General features: G+C 39.5%; 1 protein-coding gene across 2 annotated transcripts in view; it reads left to right on the forward strand.

Annotated features, from left to right (window-relative positions):
- Positions 1 to 27030, forward strand: part of TAFA2 (TAFA chemokine like family member 2) — a 439934-nt gene that overhangs the window by 184681 nt on the left and 228223 nt on the right. The gene's annotated exons all lie outside the window — the stretch shown is intronic.

The raw sequence follows: 27030 nt of genomic DNA on the forward strand, positions 1-27030 counted from the left end.
ATGTTCATTTGCAAGGAAAACAATCTTTGAGCAGAACTAATGTGCTCATTTTTCTTTTAGATGCTTATATCATTTGAATGCTTTCTTTCTACTGCTACCGTTTTCTATCTGTCTGCTCTCACCTTTCTCCTGGGCTAGTGTTAATTTCTCACTGGGTCCTTTGCTTCCATCTCCGGCCTCCCACTGTGAATTTGCCACTCAACAGCTAGAATGATTGGAAATGTAAATGCCATCATTTCCCCCTTCTCAGAACTCTCCATTGGCTCCTCTTGCTTTCAGAAAACAATGTAACTCTGTCCCTTGGCCTTCAAGGGTCACCCTACCTCTTTGCTGCCATTCTTTCCCATGCTTATTTAACTCCAGCTGTATTGCCTCCCTGCTCTGCCGTGAATGTATCAAGCTCATTTGTGACTCTAGGTCTTTGTCCTTGCGGTTCCCTTAGCCTGGGACATTGTCCTGCAGATCGTTTCAGGACTGACATCCTCATTTCATTCAGGTCTCTGCTCAAATATCACTTTTGAAGACAGTCCTTCGCTGGTCATGGCCTGTCCCCATCACTTGTTACCATGTGAATCTGTTTTCTTTTTCACTAGAGCACTTATCACCACCTAGCATTTTATATATTTACTTGTTTATTGTTTGTTTCCACTAGATAAAACCTCTGGTAAGTGTGGATTTTGTTACGTCCAGTGCTGTATTCCCACAACTTAGAAGAGAGCCTGGTTTGTAGTAGACATGCAATATTTGAGGAAGGAATGAAATGAGTTAGCTTGATGAGTATGAAGACCTAAGCAGAATTTATGGTTATCTTAATTGATTGACATTATGCCATACTTTAGATTTAGAATACTTACTTCTTCTTGGTAAGGTGATGAAACTAGAGAAACCCTCTGGAACTGAGAACAGGCTCTGAAACTCCCTCTAAAAAGCAGAGCCTGAGACAAGGGTTTTTACATAGGTAGTTGATTTTGTGACATGATCCCAAGACACAGAAAAGGGACACTTGGAAAAGAGAGGGAATAGTAATCAGCTGTTCTCAAGTTGCCATTTTGAGGTATTTGCTGCTGTGGGCAACTATGACTCAATCCCACTGGGCAAACTTTGAGAAGTGGTGTATACTATGCCTGAAAATTGTGCACCTGAGACATAGAAAAGTACATTGGCTCCCATGGCCAAGGGCTGCAGCAGTTGTCAATTGCTGCCTATTCTAGGTTTCCACTGAGCAGTCTGCAGTGTCTCCCGTGGCTGCAGTGGAAGCCCCTGGTAGAGAGTTGAGTTGAGGGGTTGTTAGGTTACACTTGCACACAGCTGGATACTGAAGAAACGACTGGAGTACAAAGGGATGGAGGAGGATAGGAGATGGTCACGGGAGACTTCTGATGAAGTGATCTGAACTATTTTCTTCTTAACCTGGGTTAAATTGGTTCTTCCACCTCTTTTAAGGCAGGGTGGGGGCATCTTTCTTTTAGGTTACCTCTAGTAGCTTTCATGGCTTGTAGTAGGTATTCAGTAAATATTCCTTTACTATTTGAATACCTTCTTAGCATTACCCCATATTCATTTGCTTTTGATAGTACCCTTAAGTACTTCAAAATATAGGCTAGTATATATCTTTTATCAATGAAATGTAAAACAGTCAGCCAATGGATTAATCAAATGTACTCTTTTTGGTGGGGAGGGGAGCAACAGCATTATTAGGACATGATTTACACACTGTGCAAGTCATCTGTTTAAATTGTACAACTTAATGGTTTTTGTACATTTGAGGAGTTGTGCAACCATCACCATGATCCATTTTAGAACATTTTTATCACCCCAGAAAGAAATCCCATTCTCTTTAGCAGTCACCCCTCTTTTCTCTCATCTACCCCAAACCCTGGGCAACCACTCCTGTACTTTCTGTTTCTGTTGATGCTACCATGCTAGATATTTTAGATAAATGTAATCATATAATATATAATCAACTGTACTCTTAAATCTTGCACATGTTCATTGATTTATTTGACATGTATTTCCTGAGTACTTACAATAAGCCAGGCACTGTGCTAGGCATGGGGAGACCAAACGTTGGAAAAGGAAAACCTGGTCCCAGGTTATATTCTAATAGAGAAGATAGAAACAAATCAACAACACAAACAAAAAAACCAACACAAGCATAAAACATTTCTTGAGATAAGTGCTGTGATGGAACCATAGTATACAAATAGCAAAAACTGATGGTGGTGAAGAGAGTTGGATTGAATTGTGAGGTCAGGAGAAACACCTCACTAAACTGGTGGCATTTATGCTGCACTTGAGGAACTAGCCTTTTGATGATGGGAGAAGGGCATTCTATGAAAAGGGGACAACATGTGTACAGGCTCTGATATGGGACAGAACTTAGTTTATTTGAGGAACTGACGGTAGACTGTTACGGCTGAAGCACAGTGAGCTAACGGTGGTGGGGGCACAAGATGATTTGTTTCCAGGGCGGTGATAGGGAGCAAGACATGACGCAGGGCCTTATTGTCAGAGGTTGGATTTTAGTCTTGATGCATGGGAAGCCTCTGAGGGTATTGCACAGGAGAGTGAAGTGGACTGATCCATGTTTGACAGGATGCTCTTGTTGAGTGGCTGACGGAAGAGACAGGAAACAGAAGTATCAGTTAGGAGGCAGTGTGAGTGGGCTGGGCTGGCAAGGATGGCGGGCTGAAGGGATGACTTCAGCAGAGGTGCAGAGGAGCACATGTGCAAGGTCTATTGTAGAACTTAGAGAAGATGGCCCAGATCAAGCCCTAAACAAACATGTAGAATTGAGAAAAACAGAGAAAGTGAAAGGGAGACTTAGAAAAGTCTGCAGCAAAGTAGGAAGAAAGCTGGCAGTATGAGGATGTGGAAACCATGAAGGTTGGAGTAGCAACTGTCAGAAGTGATAAGGATGTCAGAAAAGACGAGAACAAAGAAGAGTCTGTTAAATCTGGCAAGACAGAGGTTCCTGGTGACTTTGATGGACAATCTTGATAGAAAGTTGGTTGGAATGGACTGAAATGGGTTGGGTATAAAAACATGGAAGTTGTTTGTGCAGACCATTAGGAAGACCAGAGAAGCAGGTGGAGGGGTGAGTTAGGCAAGGTGTTTCTCACCCCTGTTCCAGCTGAGATGTACTGAAACATATTGGTATGTTAGGGAGATTAGGTGAAGATGAGAGACTGAAGTTTCAAGGGAGAGGTCTTGAGAAGGCAAGAGGGTGGGAGGTCCTAAGCATGGCTGGAGACACTGGTCTTGAATAAGAATAGTGGTATTTTCTCCACTGTAATCAAAGGAAAGAAGAAAAAAGTAGGCACACACAGTTCATCTGTTGGAGGTTGTAATGATGACAGAGTTCCACTTTGGCAGTCTTCTTTTTCTGTTGGGATTTGTAGACGCTGAGAATGGGAAGAGTGTTGATCATAAAGTGAGGGTTGGAAAGGGAACTCTGTGAACTTAAATTTACCCGGGCAAGAAGACAAAGCATAGAGTAAATGTATTATGTACATATAACATCTAATTGGATTACTTAAAATGAGCCAGCTTATTGGCCTGGAGTGTTAGTTACCAAGTTGTGGACCATCAATCTGTAGAGAGTGGGATCCAGTTGTGAGAAGTTTTCAGTGCTAGAGTGAGAAATCCAGAATTCATTCCCTAGGGTTCCATAGCAGAGGCAGCGATGTGAGGGAAGGGATGTCCAAAGAACATTAATCTTTCATCTGCCTCCAGTGTAGATTGGAGGGGAACAGAATGAAAGTCCTCAAGAGGTAAGTGAACATTCCTTTACACACACACTTTAGACTCTGTGTTAGAAGATTAAGATCTATTTCAGTATCTGTACCTAACAGTGACCATTTGTGGAGAATCCTCATTTAACAAATGGGGAAATTTAGGGTTAGCTGGACTAGACAGGAAAATTCCCATGTGACTTCCATTAGTCTGAGAATTGACTGCTGCTTGTGCTTTTCTGTCTGATGATAGGCACATCTGAATGGCAACAGTGAGGTATGTAGCTTCTGACATCCAGTTACCTTGTATTCTTTTACGTATTTGTGTCTTCAGGTTAATCCATCATTTTAACACATTAGGACCATTCTCAATGAACAGTAGTATATGAAGCAGAAAGCATTTTAATGAAGTAGTTTCCAAAATAAAGCCCAAGTTGTATTTAGGTAGGTAAGACTAGCACACACATACAAATTAGAGAAGTATGGAAAAACATGCATGTTTGAGAGCTTTGTAGTACTTCACATACTTGAAGTGTTTTAACCCTGAGAACCAGAGACACTGATACACACTGGAAGGATTCATGTGGATAAGCAGGATGTTGAAAAAGGAAATTGCTGAGAGAAGCATTGATTTGTAGTGAAATATGAGATTTGGGGTTGGCAGAGGGCATTCCAGAAATGGTAAGGACACCAATTTAAGGAACAAATGATTGTGGAATGTTTAGTGAGCAAAGAGCCTAGTGGAAAGAGCTCAGACCTAGTGAAAAACCTCAGTGTTGCCACCATCCAGCTGTGTGACCTGGAACAGGAAATAGAACCTTCCTGGGATTCAGCTACCTCACCTGCATCAAGGTGAAAATAGTGCTTGTTTTCAGAGTTTTTGTGAAGGTTTAACATCAGGTAGGTGTTGGGCTTGGTACTCAATATGTAGGAGAACATACTTATGAAACAGAGTCTCATCATTCATTCAGTGCCTTCTTTCAGTGAGTATACGAATGGGCCAGCTACTGTTCTTGGCTCAGAGGATACAGCAGTTTATAAAACACCCATGTTTCCACCCTCCCAGAGCTTGTATTGTGGAGGGATGTGTGTTGGAAGAAAAGAAAGAGCAGTGTAACTGAAGCAGAAGAAGGGGTTGAAGGAGGAGGTGAGGTCAGAGAGGAAGCAGTGGCCAGACTGTATAGGGCCTTAGTGAAGGCACCATAGGGGATGTGGTGACCACACTGGGTTTGACTGAGTGAAATGGGAAACTGTTTAGATATTTTGAGGAGGGCAGTGACATAGCTGGACTTACTTGGAATGCTCACTCTGGCTGCTGTGTAGGTACCGACTACAGGGAGACAAGGGCAAAAGCATTGGAGGCTCCTGCAGGGAGTCAAGGTGAGAGGCCAAGGGGCCTTCGTGTTAGGCAGCAGTGGAAGCTGTTACCTCTGGTTGGATGTCAGGTGTGTTTCCAACAAGGAGCTGACAGGATTTGCTGATGGATTGAATGCAGAGTGTGAGAGGAAGAGGGTAGTCAAGGACAATTTCTTCTGAGTAGAGTCTCCTTTTTCTGGAATGAGGCAGATGGGGTAGTAGCAGCAATGGAGGGATGAAAGAGTTCTGTGGGACATATTCTTTAGGCTTCCAAATGGAAATAATAGAGGTTGGAAATGTGTCTGGATTTCAGAAGACAGGTAGGAACTGAAAATAAAAACTGGAGAAAAATTGGGGGGAAAAAGCTCAGGTAAGTTTTAAAGCCGTATGACTGGATGAGATGAGCTAGAGAGTCATTGCAGAGACAGAAGGCCTGAGAACTGAGTCTTGAGTTACTTCAATGCTCAAGGTCAGGAAGCTGAGAAGACTACCAGCAAAGACGACTGAGAAGTGATGAAGGAGAGGAATTGGAAAGAGTGTCCTGGAGCCCAAAATGAAGGAAGTGTTTGGAACAGCAGGCAGTGATCAGTGAAGTCAAATTTTGCTGAGCAGATGAGGAAGAGGATCCTTGAGAAATGGGAGTTGGATTTAACAATGTTTAGATTATTGGTGTCCTTGACAGGAGCTGTTTTAGGCAGACTAGCAAGGGATAAAAAGCCAATTAGAATAGCTTCCAAAGAGATTGCAACAAGAAATTCAGACAGCAAATATTGATAGTTTTCTTTCAAGAAGTTTTGCTGTAAAAGGAAGCAAAGAAATGAAATAATGAAAATCAACGGAGATTTCTTTTTTTTTAAAAGAAGGGACATAGAGCATTTATTTAAGCTAATGGCAAAAGAGCCAATAGAGGGAAGCACTGACATGGTTGAACTGTAGAATTGATGTTAGAAGTTGTGAGAAATGTTTGGGTAGTGGATGATAATACAAAAGCCAGTGAACCAGTTTAGATTGTATATGGCAGGCAATGTGATGCCTTGTAGAGATTTTAATAGAGGAATGACACTAAAACCTATATATATGTCTGTCATAAAACTCACTGAACTGATTTATAAACACCATCATTTCTGATAACCCCCCTCAAATATGAAAGATGGAAAATTCTTTGCATCAGCTCATCCTTAGGTAGACTTACTATGTATTGCATCACATGCACTTTAATATGTTAATCCATTTAATCCTCCCCAACAATCCCAGAAGGTGGATACTAATTGACCACATTTTATAGGTGAAGAAACTGAGGCACAGAGATTAAGCGACTTTTTCTAGGCAACAGCTGTAAGTGGTAGAGCCAATAATTGCACCTAGACTATCTGGCTCCACACAGTGCAGCATAAAGCACCATGTTCCATTACCTCTGTCTTTATATATTGTCTTCTGAATTATAAGATTCTTTTGGCCTTATTTTATGATGGTCTAAAAAAACTCATTATTTTCCTAAGTATTCTGCCTCTCCATTTCTATTTTATAAACTATATTTCGTTTGTTACAGCTCATATATATCATAATACATAGATCATTGGGCATGATTAACATATCACAGATATGTATATAAATTGAGTTTATATGCATGAATTCTATTTAAATACGTACACACCCCTTGATGTGGTGGTCAGATATAGATTGAAGCAGATTAGAATGTTTTTAATAATAGTTCCTTCATAATTGCATTGTGCTTTATTGTTTACTGAGAACTACTAAATGGCCCCTTTCCTTGAATTCTCCCAACGCCCTGTGTGTGTTTTAGACTAGATGTAAATACTGCACTTTAGGCAAATGAAGAGTCAGAGATTGACGGAAACTGGCACAGTGCTTAGCTCAGAGCAGACCCATAAATAGTTGAATAAAAGAATAAGAGAACAAATGGTTCTCAGTCGTAGTCATGGAGTTTGGAAGAATGGAGCAGTGATAGAAAGCGAAGAGTCCTGATTGCTAATCCAAGGCTTTTTCCATCATACTGCAGTTACGTTGAAAGTTTAAAACCCTTATTATTAAATAAAATCCTTTGGCTTCTAAGTACTAGCAGTTAAAATATAATCAAGATGGTGAGATGGAATTCTTCACTTGCTGTATCTCAAATTTAGAGCTTGTGTTCGATTGGGGAATTGTAGTGGTGCTACTGGTAGCAGACATTTCTTTGGGTCAATATTCAATTAATGTTTCAGCAGATTGCTAATAGAGACTGAATTGTAGGGAGTGCTGTTTTGGAGGTGAAATGGATGAAGAAAAGACGATTCTCAATTACTGAAATCATTAAAATATTGAGGGTGATTATTTACACATTTAGGGGGTGTTAGTTGCACTGACTTGGCACATTCCAGCCTGGATAATTGGTATTTTTTCCTCTGCAAATCCCTTTCTCCATTTTTTTTTTGTTTTAAACAGGCTATGAGGGCAATATGGTTTCTGGCATCCTATTTTGAAGCACTTCTATACATTTGCTTCAGATCATTAGATCTGCCCGATGCCACCCTTGAACTATGCCTATTCTGCGGGTGGGTAAAGATGTGCAGCTTCTCACATCCATTTTCTAGCACAAGCTGTGAGTTGGCTCTGGCTTCCACTCCTGGTAAGAAGTTGGTGAGTGGGGAGCACATATTTTTATACTGTTGGTTAGCTAGGATGATTTCACATAGCCAAGTGACTGTTGGAATGTGATGGGAATTCATCAAAATCAATGCCATGTACAATTGGCAAAGTTTTGCTCTGTGGGGAAAAGCTAATGAGAGGACCCAGTTTTTTAATATGTCCTAGGCATGAACCTTCTTTTTTCTGGGGGAGGAGGGGTAATAGTTCATTTTTGTGTGAGACCCTTGTTACTGTTGTCCTGCTCTTCTACGGATTGCTAGGCGTTCTTTCCCATCTTGATGAGCAAATACATACAACCCTTCTTTAGAGCCACAGACCGCTGCATCCAACAATGGGCACAGACCCAAGGACCCTCTCATAGCTAACTCATCGTGGTGGGGGGCATCTGGATGCTGTGCTACTAAAATCTGTCATCTTAAAGAGCATACTAATGAAGAACACTATTAACAAATATCTGCCTTCAAATTGTTTTCTGGTCAAAGGCGCCTGTACCATGTACTATGTAAGAATCATTTGGGTAGCTGAAATACCCTCAGTTTTGAGAAGAAAAATGGTCCTGTTCACAGACACCTCTGTACCTGCCTGTATACCGACATGGGATTGTTTCCACTGAAACAAGGATGAACGTTGTATTCCTAAGTGTCAAAATAGAATGTCTACTCTGCTTGTCTGGCATCAATTAAAGATTTAGACTCCCACATTCAGCAGCACTCAGCAGAGAGCCCAAGCTTGCATAGACAGTCTCCTGCTAAAACATGTTGAAAACAGTATTTTCAGAAACATTTCAGTTCAAGAGACACATTCACTATTCAATAAGAACTGAATAGTCTCAAAGCTCTGTTGCTGGGGCCAAATTGCATCACCAGAATACAACATGTTTTAGCGAGAACCTTAGTCTTCTGGTAGAATGTATTAATTGAGTAGTTCTTCTTTTGAGTAGATTTTCTTTTTTAGTTTATTTGACTTAGTGAGACTAATTAAATATTATGTCCTTGGCTCTAACCAGGGGCCAAGTTAAGAAACAGCCTTTGAAGAATATTTCTTAAGTGAAAGTGCAGTGTATGTAGCAGGTGCTTTCAATAAATAGTTGTTGAATTAATTAATGAATTTAAGTCATTAAATACTCTGCTTCTTAAGGTCCTGCACTGGAAATACCATGTGGAAAACAACTCCAAGGGTTTATTACCAGCAGGGTTTGTCTTTCCATATGGTGTCACACATTTCTTTTGATTTCATTACTTTCTAAATGGTTTAGATCCATTTAGATTTTTAACTCAGCTGTTTTAGGTATTTTAATATTACAAAAAATTCTCTAGACTCTAAATCTTGAAGCATGTTAGAATACATTTAGTTTGTTTTACTATCTGCTGCTGAAATACTTCAAGTCCAGTTAAGGAATTAGGCAGACATATATGATACATGAAAAAGAAACTAGTAAAATAATTTCTCCAAAAGCTCCCTCAGGAGAAAGGCACCCTCCCATTGAGACCTATGAGGGAGGGTGCTCAGTTCCGTCTGGTCTTCGGGATTGGGCCATGGTGGCACCTCTATCCTCAGCTGTCCAAAGCTTGGGCCATGCCAGGGCAGCCCTCCAGCCTGGCCGCAGCCCCTCCCATCTACCACAGAAGAATACTAATTGAAAGAAGGGTTTCATTGCAGTGATGAGCTATAATCTTTAACTTATTTTCTGTCATTTAAGCCTTGGGGAAATTTATTGATTTCAAATTGCTTCAGCTAACATTTGTTAAGAGCCTCAATCTAAGCTGGGCAATTTACTAAAACAGATCTTTCTCTTGAGTTTTCTGAGAATACCCCACTGTGGGGCAACATTTCTGTGTCTATTCACTTCCACCACAGAGACCCTTTGTGAGATGTTACAGTATTATTTTATTTCCAGGTGGAGGAACAGCTTGAATAATTGAAGTGCTTCCAGATTAGCTTATTTTGGGTTTAGATGTATTCTCAGAAGTACAGCTTTCAACAGGTCAACTGTCATTCCAGAAGGTGCAGACTTTCTTGGACTCTCCATAGCAGCTTGCCGGGAATGACATTTCCTGTTAGTTTCTAACAAAGGCAATTTGCATTTTGAACAAGGCAAACCACAGACTGTGCACGATACTCAGGCTGTGCAGTGATGGCACCCAGACTCAGACAGAAGTACATTTCACATCTATTCAGTGATAAGTTGGCCAGAGCCACTTATTCCTTTGTCCTGGATCTTGGTGGATGATTGACTTGAAAGGCAGGCAGAGATCTGTAGATAGAGCAACCACTCTCACAGAAACCTGTGGTGCCATTGCCCTCCCTGTGCTTCTTTTCTAATTCTACTCCATGTAAAGAGGATGCTACAAGAAAACATTATGATTTATGTGTTGCAGAGCCTCCTGCTCTAAGGTTCTAAAAACTGTACTGCAAGCTTGTTTTCTTTCCTCGTTTATGAAATTGGATGCTTAAAAACGATAGCAAAATTAGGACTTTAGTGGCTATATTGGAGGAGGGAATTCAGTTATATAAGATGCGTTTCTGAAAGGTAACGATTTGGACGCACTGTTTTAAATAACTCCCCTGAAATGTGGGCCTGCTGGAGTTCATGTTCTGGCCCAAGAGCATCACTGTAGCAGATGATGACTGCAGTGCAGAGGGGCAGGAGTCTCAGACATGGGAGGTCTGCTTCTCTTCCCGCTGGTGTTGCTTCTGTCAACACCTGTTCATATGTCATATTCTTATGTCATTATTCAAAGTTTGAATGATTTTCATTTTTCAGACACATGAAATAAAGTTGGCATACTTTTGATTCTTACACATTTATAAATATATTTCTGGGGATTTAAAAATTAAAAAAAGAAATCTCTCTTGTACCTACCCTGATCCTAGATGTCTAAAAGAAACAATGGTGAAGAGGAAGGTGAAAACGATCAGTACCGTGTATTGAGTTGTTTCACCAGAGAGCACAGTTCTCCTAAGGACTGTATTTTAGTTCTACTTGAATAAATATCACATACTGAAGATCTAAGTGCAGTCGTGATTTCATTACTATTGAGCAATCGCACACACACACTTTTTTCATACTATATGAGTACACCTTGTATTTGATGCAGGAAGGCAAGGGTGGTTTTACGACTGAAGAGGTTAAATGGTTTTTTTCCAGACCGCATGGCTGGTGCGTGATAGACCTTGTAGAACTTAGATCATTTGCTCTGGGTCCTCTCACACTTTCACTTGGAAAATATGCTGAGTATGATAAAACAGATGGCATGGCCCAGGACCACTTTGTGTGTACTCTTTAGTGGTAGCCACAGGCTGTCACTAGGGGAAGTAGTGAGACAAATGATCCCCAAGGGAGATAGACGTAGACTGAGAAAGGTGAGAGGGCTGGTGACTGCTGAGTGAGTCTGTGCTGTGATCCCCAGTGTACGCCCCCATTCAACAATCAAACATAATCAAGGAAATGCAGACCTTCTTTTTCACACCTTAGTAATCTAGAAAATCATTTTATAATACAGCAATTACTTTTTAATCTGAAAAAAAAAAACCTCATTTGGTAGTTCTGAATCATAATTCATAAGTCATAAACTCAGGCATAAGTCACTTATAATACATGAATTCAGAAATTGGCTCTTTGTCCACATTCTAAAACAGGAACAACAAAGAGAAATGTTATTAGGAAGTTGGAGAAGTCAAGAAAACCTTTGAAGGGGAAGGAGCTGGTGCAGAAGACGAAGGAGCTGGTGTTTTACTTGTTCTCTTTTTCACAAATTCTTGTGCATTTTGTCCCATCTGTAATGCGTCCCTGAACAAGAGAGATTTGTGACTCACAAATAAATATTAGAAACCTGAGAACTTGACTTCTGCTCACCAGGGATCATTTCAATTGAGACTTTAAATATAAACTCAGAACTTGTTGATGGGCACGTGCGGACAATAGGGATAGGTTGGTAAACTGTGCACAAACTTTCAGTTATACGATGAATAAGGTCTGAGAATCTAATGTGTAACATGGTGACTATAGTTGGTAACACTGTGTTGTACAACTGGAATTTGCAAAGAGAGTAGAACTCAAATGTTTTCACCAAGCAAAACAAACTATATGAAGTGATGAATGTGTTAGTTAGCAGGATATGGGGGGTGGGGGGATCCTTACACAATGTATATGTATATCAAATTATCACATATACTTTAAATGTCTATTTGTCAATTTATCTCAATAAAGTTTGGAAAATAAAGGAAATAAAATACCTCATTAATAATTTTCATACTGATGACATTGATACTATTTTAGATATATGAGTTAAAAGATAGTATTAAAATTTTAAAAATGAAATACAAGTAACCCCATAATACCTATTTTCCTTCCCTTAAGACTTTAGGATTAGAAAACTCTTGCATAACACTTTCTCCAATATTCAAATATTTTTGTCCTTTATGGTTCCAGGAGCTGACATACATGGGGCAAAATAAAGTTCTATTGAAAATGATTTGCAAAATATTTCTGTGTTCTGTATTCACCCATATTTTATTATTTTATCTTTTATTCAAGCCATATTGTACAAGTCAAAATAAGCCCAGTAATCATGTCCAGCCTTGGGGCATGAGTTCCTAAGCTGTTTGTTAGGATTTCTGTTGTGTCGGGTGGTGCTGTCTTTGGACAGGAATGAAATGTGGCTTCTAGAGAGCAAATTGCAACATCAGCCAAACTCCACATTCAAAGTAAGTTTGCTCCTTCCCTCCCTCTCTCGATGAAATTCTTGGACAGTGTTTAAAACTTTAGTTCCTTTTACTTCAAGTTTAGTCAAGGAGAGTCTGCTTAAAATATAAAACAGGATGTTTATTCTTACCCCAATGCATATGGACAGAAGCTTGGTGTTCTAATTGCTCCTGAAGGAACATGGTCCCAGTTCTAACAGAACTCGGTAGATTCTGCTCTCATTCTGTTAGAACATGAGCACAGTGACCTAACAGGACATGTTATGTGGCCACTGCAACTTTATTTCCAAATTGTCAGCCCCCATACCCATTGTTCAACTGTATGCACGGTTATGTATGTGTACATTTATGCACATTGATTAAATTACCATAATAACTTATTTAAAATGCAAATACATGTATAAAATATGTAACTGAAAATGCCTTTAGGGTAATAAAAGTCTGAAGAGTTCTCAGAGCTACTTCCTTTTTTGGGAAGCATCAAGTCTGAATGGATCTCTAAAAAGACCACAAAAACTTTGAAGAAACATGGTGGAGGAAGGCAATTAAGTTGGGCTTTATGGCCTTCTTATCTCATGCTTGCCACTGTCTTCCATTAGCTGTTGCTAAGTAATTGAATATTACCTTTTGTACCTTGTTCAGCATGACATAGTGGAAAGAGCTGTATGAGTTAGAAGACTTGAGGTCTATTGCAAATCCTACAGTCTACTTGCCTGTTTCCCCTGCAAGAGTGTAAGTGCCAGGAGGGCAGGGGCTGGGCTACCTTGTTGGGTCTTTAGCGTCTACCATAAGCTAAATTAATTTTTTCCACAAATATTTGAGTACCTTCTATGGGCCAGGCACTGTTCTATTGGCTGGTGATAGCACAGTAAGGGAAACAGACAAAATCCTTGCTTCTATGGTGTTGATACCGTAGATATGTGTGCTAGGTGCTGTGAAAGTAACAGAGCAGAGTGTGTGTATGTGAGAAGCATAGTGCTACATGGGGGTTAGGGGAGGCTTCTTTGCTGACTAGATGCTTGAGCGAAGCTGGGAATGAGCCATCTGGACATAGGAGAGTTCAGGGCAGAGTAAAGAGGAGGAGACACTGGGATGCTTGATGTGTTAAAAAAATAGCAATAATTATAAATGAAAATGAGGAAGCCTGAGGTCATAAAGGCGTTGGTGTCAGGACTTGCAGGTTAGGCTTATCCATTGAATAGTGGCTTTTAAGCTTGCTTTCAGCCCTGAGCAGCATATTCCTCTGACTTCCCAGATTCTTAAAGTGCAGGGACCTTCGATCGATTTCTCCAGTGCTGATTAATAATCCTAGGGACCTAGGCTGAAAGTCAGTGGTCATCTGAATGGGAGCTTTTGCTTGTTTTCTGCTCCCCAGGGTGTCACTTTGGATCTCACCAAACATAAATGGGAGAGTAGATTTATGGGACAGGTAGCTTATTGGAAAGGAAAATAGGGTGTTCCATAGAAAATGTGCCTTATTCCAGCATGGTGTAGCTTTTTAGCTTCCCCAGATTGCATTCTAGTTGTTGCCCTCATACTTTCAGAAATAAACCTCCCTTTGTCTTATTCTCTTCTTCCTTGTCCTCTCCTCTTCGCCGCCTCCTTCTCTTCCCCTTTTTCTTCCTTGTTGTGATCCTCCCCCTCCCCCACCCCCTCCTTCTTGCTTCTTTCTTCAAATAGAGTGTGGATCCGCAGGATGCGGAAGAGAATTAAAGAACTTTTAAATGTAAGAAAAGCCACCCAATTTTTTCTCATCCAGTTGCTGGTGGCAATATAGTCAAAATCTGGAAGCAATCTATAGCACTTAGAAGAATTATGTTAGCATGTGCTCCATGGCTGCACACCCTGGCTCAGGTACACCCTGTAGAAAAATTCTGACAAAGGTAAAGGAGTATGTTTCTCGCTCATCTGTCTTTTTTGGAGGTGTTGGGAGTGGCACTTGAGAGTTAGAGGCAGCAAAGATCCAAAACCTGGGAACTGAGAAAGTAAATGCTTAACAAGGGCATTTCAAGGCAACAAATTCGATAAGTAGAACAACACGGGTAGATATTGAGAGCTTGGATAGATATTAAGAATCCTGTGTAAATTAAAAAGAAAAAAGAAAAAAAATGAGACGCATAGTGTAATTGTTTTGTAAATTAAAGACATTAATATGAACTTACTATTTTTAAAAAGATATGGACATGTTTAAGAACATAACAAACAGTTTAGAAAAGGGGGCTTAGGGCAAGGGAAGATTAGGAATAAATTGGAAATGGAACTAAAGTAAGAAGCTCTATAATAATAGCGTACTATGAATGAAGGAGCATAATTCAGTCACCTACTTGCACCTGAGGTTCAAAAAACACAGCAAAGTGATACTCTGAAATTTGGAAATTCACTAGTTTTTTTTTCTCATTCTCTTATATTGTGATTCCAGGGATGTACTCCTACTGGGGAAAGAGTGTCTGGAAGTAATTCTAAACAATTCATAGCATGAAATACACTTTACAGATAACTTACATAAAAGAAAAATAAATTGTTTTCTGAACAGGCATTAACAGTCATTTTTTTGTCAGTGTGGTATTTAGAGCATGCTTTTATAGGACAGGGATGGTAAGGCTTGCCTATGGTCTGTGGGGTGGGTGGTGAACACAGAGGGCTGTTAACTTCTCTTTATTTCTTTATTTCCATGATGCTTCCTTTGTGAGACGTCTGGGCTAGTTTCTCATTCTTCACCTTTCCCTCACTGGCCTCCTAGTGTCTTTAGTGTAGGGAGGGAGCCGCCGTGGGAGCCTGGCTGTACACTTCCTTTGTGGCAATAGAGCTTTTCTCTTAGACTTCGGCTTTTCTTTTCTTTTTTTCTTCCTTTCCTCTTATTTTCTCTGTTGACTTCCTCCTTATGGACTTTTCTTCCTTGTCCAACTCTGAGGACACCACTCACGTCAGGACATGTTGCGCGCAGTCCTGTGGTGAACTGCCGGAGTGTGTACTACCTGCTTTTGCTCCCGGCCATATGGACTCACCTGGGCCTTACATCTGTAAAGTGGAGAGGGTGACCTTAGGCTGCCAGCGTTAGGTTCCAAAAGGACAATATGATGGATGTCACATTTCACTGCATTTTCTCTATTTGACTTTGTTCCTTTTTTATTCAGGTGATACAGTCTAAAACCCAGGACCTCTGAGATGCTCCTCAGGGACTTAATTTGAAGGCCTTCATTGATAGTCTCCTTCCCTTGTTTATCCAGTAAGGCAGTGTTTCCCTTTCCCATACCCCAAATCCTCCTAGTTATTGGTTCCTCAAGGTGTAATTACTGTTTGTTTGGTTCTGTGGTAAGTGCTGCGCAAGGGCAGGGTAATTAGACAATGCACTGCCCAATGACAAAGTAAGTGTGGTATTTGGGGGAGTTTTTGGCCAGAATCCATTTTAATGGCAATTCATTTGATCCTGGAAGAGAATAACATCAACTTATTTGTAGGAAAATGGCAAGTGTCATTTAGTTTCCTGTTATAACTCATTACGGTTTAGCACCGAGGAAGCAAAGTGTATTCTCCCATGAAAATGACATTCGCACACTTTCCTGGTTACTGGAGAACTAGCTTCTGGGTTTTTCTGATTGGGAGGCAGTTGCAAGTGTTCATTTAGGAACTACTCCTTGTGTGCCTAGTTTGCAAAGTACTGCAAAGGTAGGCAAGCATAGGCAACAAGGGGCTGGCATGGCTGCTGCCTGCCCTGGGACTTCTGTTTTTATAGTTTCTTGAAGTACACGTACATACATGTATGGAGGCACATGGACTCCTGGCATCACAGTCAGCGGGGGTCCTTTGGGCCTAGGAGGAGGGGTTTCTTGTCAAATGTCAGTGTGTGTACTCCCCTGTTTCCGGTTCTAATTTGGTAGGTCTAGTTTGAGGCCCTGAAATTTGTGTTTTATCTAGATAGACTGAAATGCTTGGCAGGGGAATCCAAAGCACCTTCCACTTTGAGAGCCACTAAGCACCACGAGGACATGCACACCTAACGTGTGTGGGTATGTGGAGACCAGGGAGCAGTTTCCTTTTCATCCCCGCCAATATTTCTATCTGACATAGGCGTCTGACAGCCCTCCTTTATTTCTCAGAAGGCACCTTTCTCCCTTCTTTTCAATTCCAAGATACATTTTCTTTTGGGAAATAATTAAGTCCCCAGTTAGAGAATTTGTCACAAAATATGATGTTAATAGGTATAAATCTTGGAATGTGAGGTATGCAGTATATGATAAATGCAGATAAAGAAATCACATTCACTTATTTCATTTTAGAAGACATTTATAGAACATGCTAGGCCTCTTGGAGATCTTCATTAAATTCTGCTTTCAAAAACAGGGTTCATTTAATTGGATAGTACTCAGGGGAGAAAAGTGTTATATATACATTATTCCCTTTAATTCAACAATCTCCTGTTGAAAGATGTAATATTATACTCACTTTTCCCATGGGAAAATGTGGCACAGAGAAGCTAAGTAACTTGCCCAAAGTCACAGCTCAATAAATACTCACTGCTAAGCAAAATCTGGGTGATCCTGGTGTGGCGGGGGAAGAATAATTTTCTCTCTACTTTTGAACAGGTTCAGAACAAGTATCCCCAAAATGTGCGATTTTGGCATTTGGACTCTTTTGAGCTGAAGACAGTCATGACCCAGCAAACTCAAAAAGACTTTTACTTTTACCTTAAATTCTTAAAATAATTTATTAGGGGGCCTGGCTCAGAAAGAGAGCTATTACCAAGAGGTAACTTTTTTTTTTGAATGACCTATCTGTATGGCAGGACAAGCATCTAATCATCAGACATCTTCTCCTCCTGTTGTCCTGTGAATCACCTCCTCCCTTTGAAGCCCCAGGCCCCTATACCATTCCTCAGCTCAGGAGGGCGGGTATGACTACACGGCCCAGCTGGTCTTTGGGTCTCATGTTCTAACGGGGCTCCTGTATGTAAGTGATTCAGTTTTTCTCTTGATAATCTGTCTTATGTTAATTTGATTATTAGCCCCACCAAAGAGCAGGAGGGAAAGAAGGACAATTTTTTTCTTCCCCAGCACCTTCTAGGTTCTTGACTGAGACACTGCCTCTAAGAAAAGACAGGCTAACAGGAGAAAAACAACCAGTTTATTGGATACCTCCTGTATTCGTGGGGGATACCCAAGGAAGGTGAGTAACTCCCCCAAAAGCCACCACCTTAGATACCACCTCTAGCTAAAGACCCAAGAAGTTTTGGGGGAAGGAGGAGGCAGGTTTTGGGAGGTCAGGAGGCAAAGCACAGGATATGAGGATATGGTTGTTATGCAGACTGAGGTGCCTGCCTTCTCCATTGATAAATTTCTAGAGATTTAGACATCCTCCTCTTCCTGGGAAGAGAGGGAGACACCCTTGCAAATGGAGATGCCCCTAAATGTAATTGTCTCTTACCAAAGGGTAATTTCTACTGGGTTTACCGAGCTTTTCCTATGTCTGCTGTTTCCTAAAAATAATAAGCCTAAAGGAATCCTTATGCCAAAGAAACATATCTTAGGGACAAACTCAGCTCCTCTTCCCCACTTCCGAGCACCCTAATCATGGACAATGTTGCAGAAGTGTTTTCATGATTCTTAAAAATGGAATTCTTAATGAAAAGAAGGCAAATTCGTGATCTGCTGAAATCTGTGTCGCCATTTCCTTCCTCTTCTCTTTACATCCTTCCCACCCACCCTTCTGCTGTCTCTCTCTCACCACCCCTTCCAGTCAGAGAATCACAAGAATGAGAACACCCACTATGTTTGCATTATGAAAGCCTGGCTGAAAGAGATGGATGTTCACAAAAGTGGCTGTTTTGCATAGATTTATCTTACAGTGAGAGAGACAGAGAAAGAATGACTATGTATTCCAGGAAATGACAAAGACTGGTAGAATTAAATGAATGCCTACTAGAGAAAGCTAGGCTTTTACAATAAAGTGACAATTTTACTTCACTGGTCTATCACCAACTGCAGGACATACAAATATAATTTGATTCTTCTTAGAAGGCCAGGTACAGGGTTACTGTACAAGTTTCACAAAAGAAAAGGTTTTAGTCAAAAGGGCTTGCTGACAGCAGAACGTCCATTATTTGGGCTTGATGGTGGAAGCCACATATTCAGCACATACTGGGTGAACAGTGCGAAATAAGAAAGTCGAACAATAAGTCCTTTTTGTTTCATAATTTGCCAGATCTCTTTATAACATTTCTAGTGTAGATGTGAATAAGCATAGATCATCTTTCAGGTGGTATTAAAGTGCAGTTTATAATGCTAATTCACAGTGGAAGTTGCAAAATGTTTTGTGCTGAGAAGAGAATGATTTTTAAAGTCTTGTTTTCTGTATGTTGCATGGATCACCATGAACATTGCTGACCAGATTCAAAATAAAAGCTGATTTACATGCTTCATGTTTGTTTCTTTTACTTGCTGGGAGGGTTCACTTTAAAATTGTTTTTATGGTGTTTACTTTCAGAGTTATATGTATGTTAAAAGATAAAGTGAGGCATATTAAAGTTTTTAAGAGTTTAGTTGAGCAAAGATCTATTTGAATGTGGCAGTGCCAAACTGGAAGTAAGTTTTCATATAGTAACCTTGAGGCATTTATATGCTTAGATTTTGGTTTGCTTATATAGACTGCCCAGGCATTAGAGCCACCTCAGTCTAATGGCCTCTCTGTTTAATTAATTTAATAATAACAATTCAGGCTTTTGGGAAAAAGCATATTGCTTTTTGATTGGGTAACTAGGGAGTCCAGTAGTGGCTCAGTGATGAAGTTGAAAAGGAAAATCATGGAATCATTGACTTTTTCATCTACAAGAGATTCTTCCAAGCCAGTGAAAAGGGAAGCATCATTTTTAAAGATTTGCCTCTTGATTTCCTTTTGATGTTTCAGGGTAAGACTACTAATATCTGGAACTGCACCTCTCTTTGCAATAGAAACTGTGGATAATTTAGAAATCCGTTAGTTCATCTGGCTTCAACCCAAGGAGTTGCATTTCTAACAACTACTAAATCCACTCCAAATGATTGGCTGTAGACATGTTTGCATATAACTTTGTTTTAAGCATAAACTTAAAGCCAGGTGGTAGTGAATGCCTACCTGTTACTTGATGATAACTGAGGCTTTTACCAGGTAGTCAATTTGCAAAAGTTATAAAAAAGAAGGACCTTTTCCCCCGTTTATGTAGCACAGAGATTTCTGTCCACCAAAGGAAACTGCATTGGTGAATCATTTAAATGCTGGTACCCCTGCCTATCTATGATCATGTGCACTGTAGAGATTGGATTCTGCTCTTCCTGAGCCTTGTGCAGAAAACATCAGCTGTTCCTGCTTGGCGTTGCTACTGTCAGTGTGAATGGCACTTTTAATTTGTCTTCCCATCTGACAGCACATCTAATTATACTTTATAAAGTGGGTTTTAAATGATACTCGTCTTCAAATGAAAGATATTTACATAAAAGCAGACATTAAATAAATGCTTAAATATTATATCATCAAATCATCTTAATTCAGCCACTCCTTCTGTTGTGTTCAAAATGCAGTACACACTTAGTTCTTACTGAGCTAATTTTCAACAGAACCATAGTGGCCAGATACTGATTAGAATGGTAGTGAGCCATGAGAGATGACCTTTTCTTGTTTTGAAATTATTCAGTCTCTTAATTCATATATCTATTTGGAAACCTTTTTGAACTACTAAAATTCTTTCTTTTTAAATTTTCTTAAACTTGACAAGAGTAGTGAATAGGACAGGAGTTCATTTTGTTAATTACATAGACCTGGAAAGACTCAATCATCTTTCAGTGACCTTAGGTTACATTTCCTTTTCTCCCTTTGTCTTGCTTGGTCTTTTTCTGTCTCTGTCCTAATTTTCAATTTTGTTAATATAATAGCTGGTGTACTTAATAGAGCATCATTATCTTTACATAACATAATATACATTCTTCTTTATTTTTTAGAGAGTTTCAATAAAATTTTTTCTTGTATCAATGAATTCTTTTTCCAGATGTCTAATAATTTTGATAGCATTAAAAACCATCCTTTACTTGAAAGCATCACTTCTTAAACTTGGCTGTACATTTGGGGCTCTAAAAAACAACTGATGTCTGGCTCCCACCCCTCAAAGACTATAACTTAATTTGTCTAGGGTACAGCTGGTGTCCAGGGATGTTAGAATTCCCCAGATTATTCTGATGTGCAGCAAAGTCTGGGAATTGCTGCTATGAAGGGCCAACCAGCTTTCTGTTAAGGAGTTCTGTATGAACAGGGTAGTTTCCAACTGTCTGGGCAGCTTCAAAAAATGATGCTGTGTCCGACTCCCAGTGGTTGTGACTACTCTGATGGTAGACAGGGATTTGGCATTAAAAAAAAGAAAAAAATCCCCATGTAATTCTAATATGAAGACAAGCTTGGGAACCATGGTGTTAACCTATAATTAAAAAAAATAAAATGATATTTTCTAAGGAAATCCGAATTTACATATGTTTGTGACAAATAGTCATCCTTGGAGAAAATGTACTTGATTTGAATATGATCAATAAGATATGAAATTCTCTTTTCCCTTGACTATTAATATTATATAAGTGAGAGGGTTAAAGTGACTTGGAACTCTTATAATACTTGAGTGGTGCATTTTTAATTTGCACTTATATGTATGCTCCTAGGTAGAAGAAATGATCTTTGCTAACTGTATTTTTATACTCTATCCTTGATAGATGTATAAAAACATGCATTTTTCTTTTAAGTTTTACTCTCTTAGCAAATTTTTTAAATTAAAATTTTTTTTTAATTTTGGTATCATTAATGTACAATTACTTGAACAACATTATGGTTACTGGACTTCCCCTATTATTAAGTTCCCACTATATACCCCATTACAGTAACTGTCCATCAGTGTAGTAAGATGCTATAGAATCATTACTTGTCTTCTCTGTGTTATACTGCCTTCCCTGTGCCCCCCACTACTTTATGTATGCTAATAGTAATGCCCCTTTTTCCCCCTTATCCCTCCCTTCCCACCCATCCTCCCCAGTCCCTTTCCCTTTGGTAACTGTTAGTCCATTCTTGGGTTCTTTGAGTCAGCTGCTGTTTTATTCCTTCAGTTTTTTCTTCGTTCTTATACTCCACAGAGGATACTTGTCTTTTTCCCCCTGGTTTATTTCACTGAGCATAATACCCTCTAGCTCCATCCATGTTGTTGCAAATGGTAGGATTTGTTTTCTTCTTATGGCTGAACAATATTCCATTGTGTATATGTACCACATCTTCTTTATCCATTCATCTACTGATGGACACTTAGGTTGCTTCCATTTTTGGCTATTGTAAATAGTGCTGCGATAAACATAGGGGTGCATATGTCTTTTTTTCAAACTGGGCTCCTACTTTCTTAGGGCAAATTCCTAGGAGTGGAATTCCTAGGTCAAATGGTATTTCTATTTTGAGTTTTTTGAGGAACCTCCATACTGCTTTCTACAATAGTTGAACTAATTTGCATTCCCACCAGCAGTGTAGGAGGGTTCCCCTTTCTCCAAATCCTCATCAACATTTGTTGTTGTTTGTCTTTTGGATGTTGGCCACCCTAACTGGTCTGAGATGACATCTCATTGTGGTTTTAATTTGCATTTCCCTGATGATTGGTGATGTGGAGCATCTTTTCATGTGCCTGTTGACCATCTGAATTTCTTCTTTGGAGAAGTGTCTGTTCAGCTCCTATGCCCATTTTTTAATTGGCTTATTTGCTTTTTGTTTGTTGAGGTACGTGAGCTCTTTATGTAATTTGGCTGTCAACCCTTTAATGGATATGTCATTTATAAATATATTATTCCATACTAGGATGCCTTTTTGTTCTACTGATGGTGTCCTTTGCTGTACAGAAGCTTTTTAGTTTGATATAGTCCCACTTGTTCATTTTTGCTTTTGATTCCCTTTCCTGGGAAGATATGTTCATGAAGAAGTTGCTCATGTTTATGTCTAAGAGATTTTTGCCTATGTTTTTTTCTAAGAGTTTTATGGTTTCATGACTTACATTCAGATTTTTGATCCCTTTTGAGTTTACTTTTGTGCATGGGGTTAGACAATAATCCAGTTTCATTCTCTTACATAAAGCTGTCCAGTTTTGCCAACACCAGCTGTTGAAAAGGCTGTCATTTCCCCATTGTATATCCTTGGCTCTTTTTTTGTATATTAATTGACCATATATGCTTGGGTTTATATCTGGGCCCTCTAGTCTGTTCCATTGGTCTATGGGTCTGTTCTTCTGCAAGTACCAAACTGTCTTGATTACTGTGGCTTTGTAGTAGAGCTTGAAGTTGGGGAGCACAATCCCCCAGCTTTAGTCTTCCTTCTCAGGATTGCTTTGGCTATTTGGGGTCTTTTGTGGTTCCATATGAATTTTAGAACTATTTGCTCTAGTTCGTTGAAGAATGCTGTTGATATTTTGATAAGGATTGCATTGAATCTGTATATTGCTTTAGGCAGGATGGCCATTTTGACAATATTAATTCTTCCTATCCATGAGCAGGGGATGTGTTTCCCTTTATTAGTTTCTTCTTTAATTTCTCTCATGAGTGTCTTGTAGTTTTCAGAGTATAAGTCCTTCACCTCCTTTATTAGGTTTATACCTTGGAATTTTATTCTTTTTGATGCAGTTGTGAATGGAATTGTTTTCCTGATTTCTCTTTCTGCTACTTCATCATTAATGTATAGGAATGCAACAGATTTCTGTGTATTAATTTTGTATCCTGCAACTTTGCTGAATTCAGATATTAGATCTAGTAGTTTTAGAGTGAATTCTTTAGGGTTTGTATGTACAATATCATGTTATCTGCAAAAAGGGATAGTTTGACTTCTTCCTTATCAAATCTGGATGCCTTTTATTTCTTTGTGTTGTCTGATTGCCGTAGCTAGGACCTCCAGAGCTATGTTGAATGAAAGTGGGGAGAGTGTCTTCCTTGTCTTCTTCCTGATATTGAGGGAAAAGCTTTCAGCTTCTCGCTATTAAGTAAAATGTTGGCTGTGAGTTTGTCATATATGGCCTTTTTTATGTTGAGGTACTTGCCCTCTCTACCCATTTTGTTGAGAGTTTATATCATGAATCGATGTTGAATTTTGTCGAATGCTCTTTTGGCATCTATGGAGATGATCATGTGTTTTTTGTCTTTCTTTTTGTTGATGTGGTGGATGATGCTGATGGATTTTCGAATGTCGTACCATCCTTGCATCCCTGGGATGAATCCCACTTGATCATGATGGATGATCTTTTTGATGTATTTTTGAATTCTGTTTGCTAATATTTTGTTGAGTATTTTTGCATCTATGCTCATCAGGGATATTGGTCTGTAATTTTCTTTTTTTGTAGTGTCTTTGCCCAGTTTTCGTATTAGAGTGATGTTGGCCTCATAGAATGAGGTTGGGAATTTTCCTTCCTCTTCTACTTTTTGGAAAACTTTAAGGAGAATGGGTATTAGGTCTTCACTAGATGTTTAATAAAATTCAGCAGTGAAACCATGTGGTCCGAGGTTTTGTTCTTAGGTACTTTTTTTATTACAAGTTCAATTTCCTTGCTGGTAATTCGTCTCTTGAGATTTTCTTTTTCTTCCTAGGTCAGCCTTAGAAGGTTGTATTTTTCTAGAAAGTTGTCCTTTTCTTCTAGGTTATCCAGTTTGTTACCATATAATTTTTCATAGTATTCTTTCATATTTCTTTGTTTTTCTATGGTGTCCATAGTGATGTTTCCTTTCTCATTTCTGATTCTGTTTATGTGTGTAGACTCTCTTTTTTTTCTTGATAAGTCTGGCTAGGGGTTTATCTATTTTGTTTATTTTCTCGAAGAACCAGCTTTCATTGATTCTTTCTATTGTTTTATTCTCAATCTTACTTATTTCTGCTTTAACCTTTATTATGTCCCTTCTTCTACTGACTTTGGGCCTCATTTGTTCTTCCTTTTCTAGTTTCATTAATTGTGAGTTTAGACTGTTCCTATCGGATTGTTCTTCTTTCCTGAGGTAGGCCTGTATTGCAATATTCTTTCTCTTAGTATGGCCTTCACTGTGTCCCACAGATTTTGTGGTGTTGAATTATTGTTGTCATTTGTCTCCATGTATTGCTTGATCTCTGTTTTTATTTGGTCATTGATCTATTGATTATTTAGGAGCATTTATTAAGCCTCCATGTGTTTGTGGGCTTTTTTTTTCTTTGTGTAATTTATTTCTAGTTTCATACCTTTGTGATCTGAGAAGCTGGTTGGTACAATTCCAATCTTTTTGAATTTACTGAGGTTCTTTTTGCGTCCTAGTATATGATCTATTCTTGAAAATGTTCCATGTGCGCTTGAGAAGAATGTGTATCCTATTGCTTTTGGATGGAGTTTTCTGTAGATGTCTATTAGGTCCATCTGTTCTAATGTGTTGTTCAGTGCCTCTGTCTCCTTATTTATTCTCTGTCTGGTTGATCTCTGTGGTGTGTTGAAGTTTCGTGAAATGAATGCATTGCATTCTATTTCCCCCTTTCATTCTGTTAGTATTTGTTTCACATATTTAGGTGATCCTTTTTTGGGTGCATAGATATTTATAATAGTTATGTCCTCTTGTTGGATTGACCCCTTTATCATTATCTAATGTCCTTCTTTGTCTCTTGTTACTTTCTTTGTTTTGACGTTTATTTTGTCTGATACAAGTACTGCAACTCCTGCTTTTTTCTCCCTGTTAGTTGCATGAAATATCTTTTTCCATCCCTTTACTTTCAGTCTGTGCTTTTTTGGGGGGGAGGGGGGGTTTGACGTGAATCTCCTGTAGGCAGCATATAGATGGGACTTGGTTTTTTATCCTTTCAGTGACTCTGTGTCTTTTGATTGGTGTATTCAGACCATTTACATTTAGGGTGATTATCTATAGTATGTACTTATTGCCATTGCAGGCCTTAGATTTGTTGTTACTGAAGATTCAAGGGTAATTCAGTTACTATCTAACAGTCTAATTTAACTCACTTCGTATGCTATTACAAACACAACCTAAAGGTTCTTTTTTTTCTTCCTCCCCCATTCTTTATATGTTATGAATCATACTCTGTACTCTTTATCTATCCCTTAGGTGACATCTATTTAGCCTTAGGGATACTTCCATCTGTAGGAGTCCCTCCAAAATGCACTGTAGATGTGATTTGTGGGAGGTAAACTCTCTCAGCTTTTGCTTATCTGAAAATTGTTTAATCCCTCCTTCAAATTTAAATGATTGCCTTGCTGGGTAGAGTATTCTTGGTTCAAGGCCCTTCTGCTTCATTGCCTTAAATACATCATGCCACTCCCTTCTGGCCTGTAAGGTTTCTGTTGAGAAATCTGATGATAGCCTGATGGGTTTTCTTTGTATGTGATCTTTTTTCTCTCTCACTGCTTTTAAAAGTCTGTCTTTATCCTTGATCTTTGCCATTTTAATTATTATATGTCTTGATGTTGTCTTCCTTGGGTCCCTTGTGTTGGGAGATCTGTGCACCTCCATGGCCTGAGAGACTATCTCCTTCCCCAGATTGGGGCAGTTTTCAGCAATTACCTCCTCAATGACACTTTCTATCCCTTTTTCCTCTCTCTTATTCTTCTGGTACCCCTATAATGCAAATGTTGTTCCATTTTGATTGGTCACACAGTTCTCTCAATATTCTTTCATTCTTAGATATTCTTTTTTCTCTCTGTGCCTCAGCTTCTTTTTATTCCTCTTCTCTAATTTCTATTCCATTTTTCATCTCTTCTTCTACATCTAATCTGCTTTTAAATCCCTCCATTTTATGTTTCATTTCAGATATGGAATTTATTAATGATTGAATGCTCATCTTAAATTCATTCCTGAGTTCTTGAATATTTTTCTGTACCTCTATTAGCATGTTTATAGTTTTTATTTTGAACTCTCTCTCAGGAAGATTGGTGAGTTCAGTTTCATTTGGCCCTTTTTCTGGGGTTTGTGAGATTTTGGTCTGAACCAGGTTCTTTTGACATTTCATATTTCTATGTGGTGCCCTCTAGTGCCCAGAAGCTCCAGTTTCTGGACCTGCTCAGCCTCTAGAGTGAGGTTGGGGGGTTGTAGGGAAGCAGAGCTTGTGCCTGGGGGGGAGGAAGGATCTGTTTTCTGATTCCCATCTGTGGTGCCTGTCTCCATATCAGAGCCAGTGGGCTGAGTACACAGGTGTAAGCCTCTGTGCTTTGCGTCTCTAGCTGTTGTAGGCAGGGCCTCCCTCTGGCTGGCTTGACACCAGCGCAGTGACTGCCGGTTTGCGAGCCTGTGCCATCAGGCCAGGAGGAAGGCTTGGCAGGCTGCATGTCACAGAGGGGGGTCTTGGAGCTAAGTTGTCAGCCAGAGGGATGGAATGCCTGAAACTCCTCAAAGTTCCCAACTTGCTGGGGAGAGCGCGCCAAGACAACCTTGTCCACCTCTCCCTTTTCCCGCACAGCAAGCTTTGTGCAAATCCTGCCCCTTCAGCAGCCCTATCGCTATTAGGAAGCCTCTCAGACTGCCTGCCTTTCCTTTGTCCCAGAGCAGCTGGATGTGGATCACCATCCTCCACAAATGGCCAGAATCTCAGTCTCTCAAGCACTCCG

This window comes from Manis javanica, chromosome 10, assembly GCF_040802235.1.
Source record: "Manis javanica isolate MJ-LG chromosome 10, MJ_LKY, whole genome shotgun sequence".
Lineage (NCBI taxonomy): Eukaryota > Metazoa > Chordata > Mammalia > Pholidota > Manidae > Manis > Manis javanica.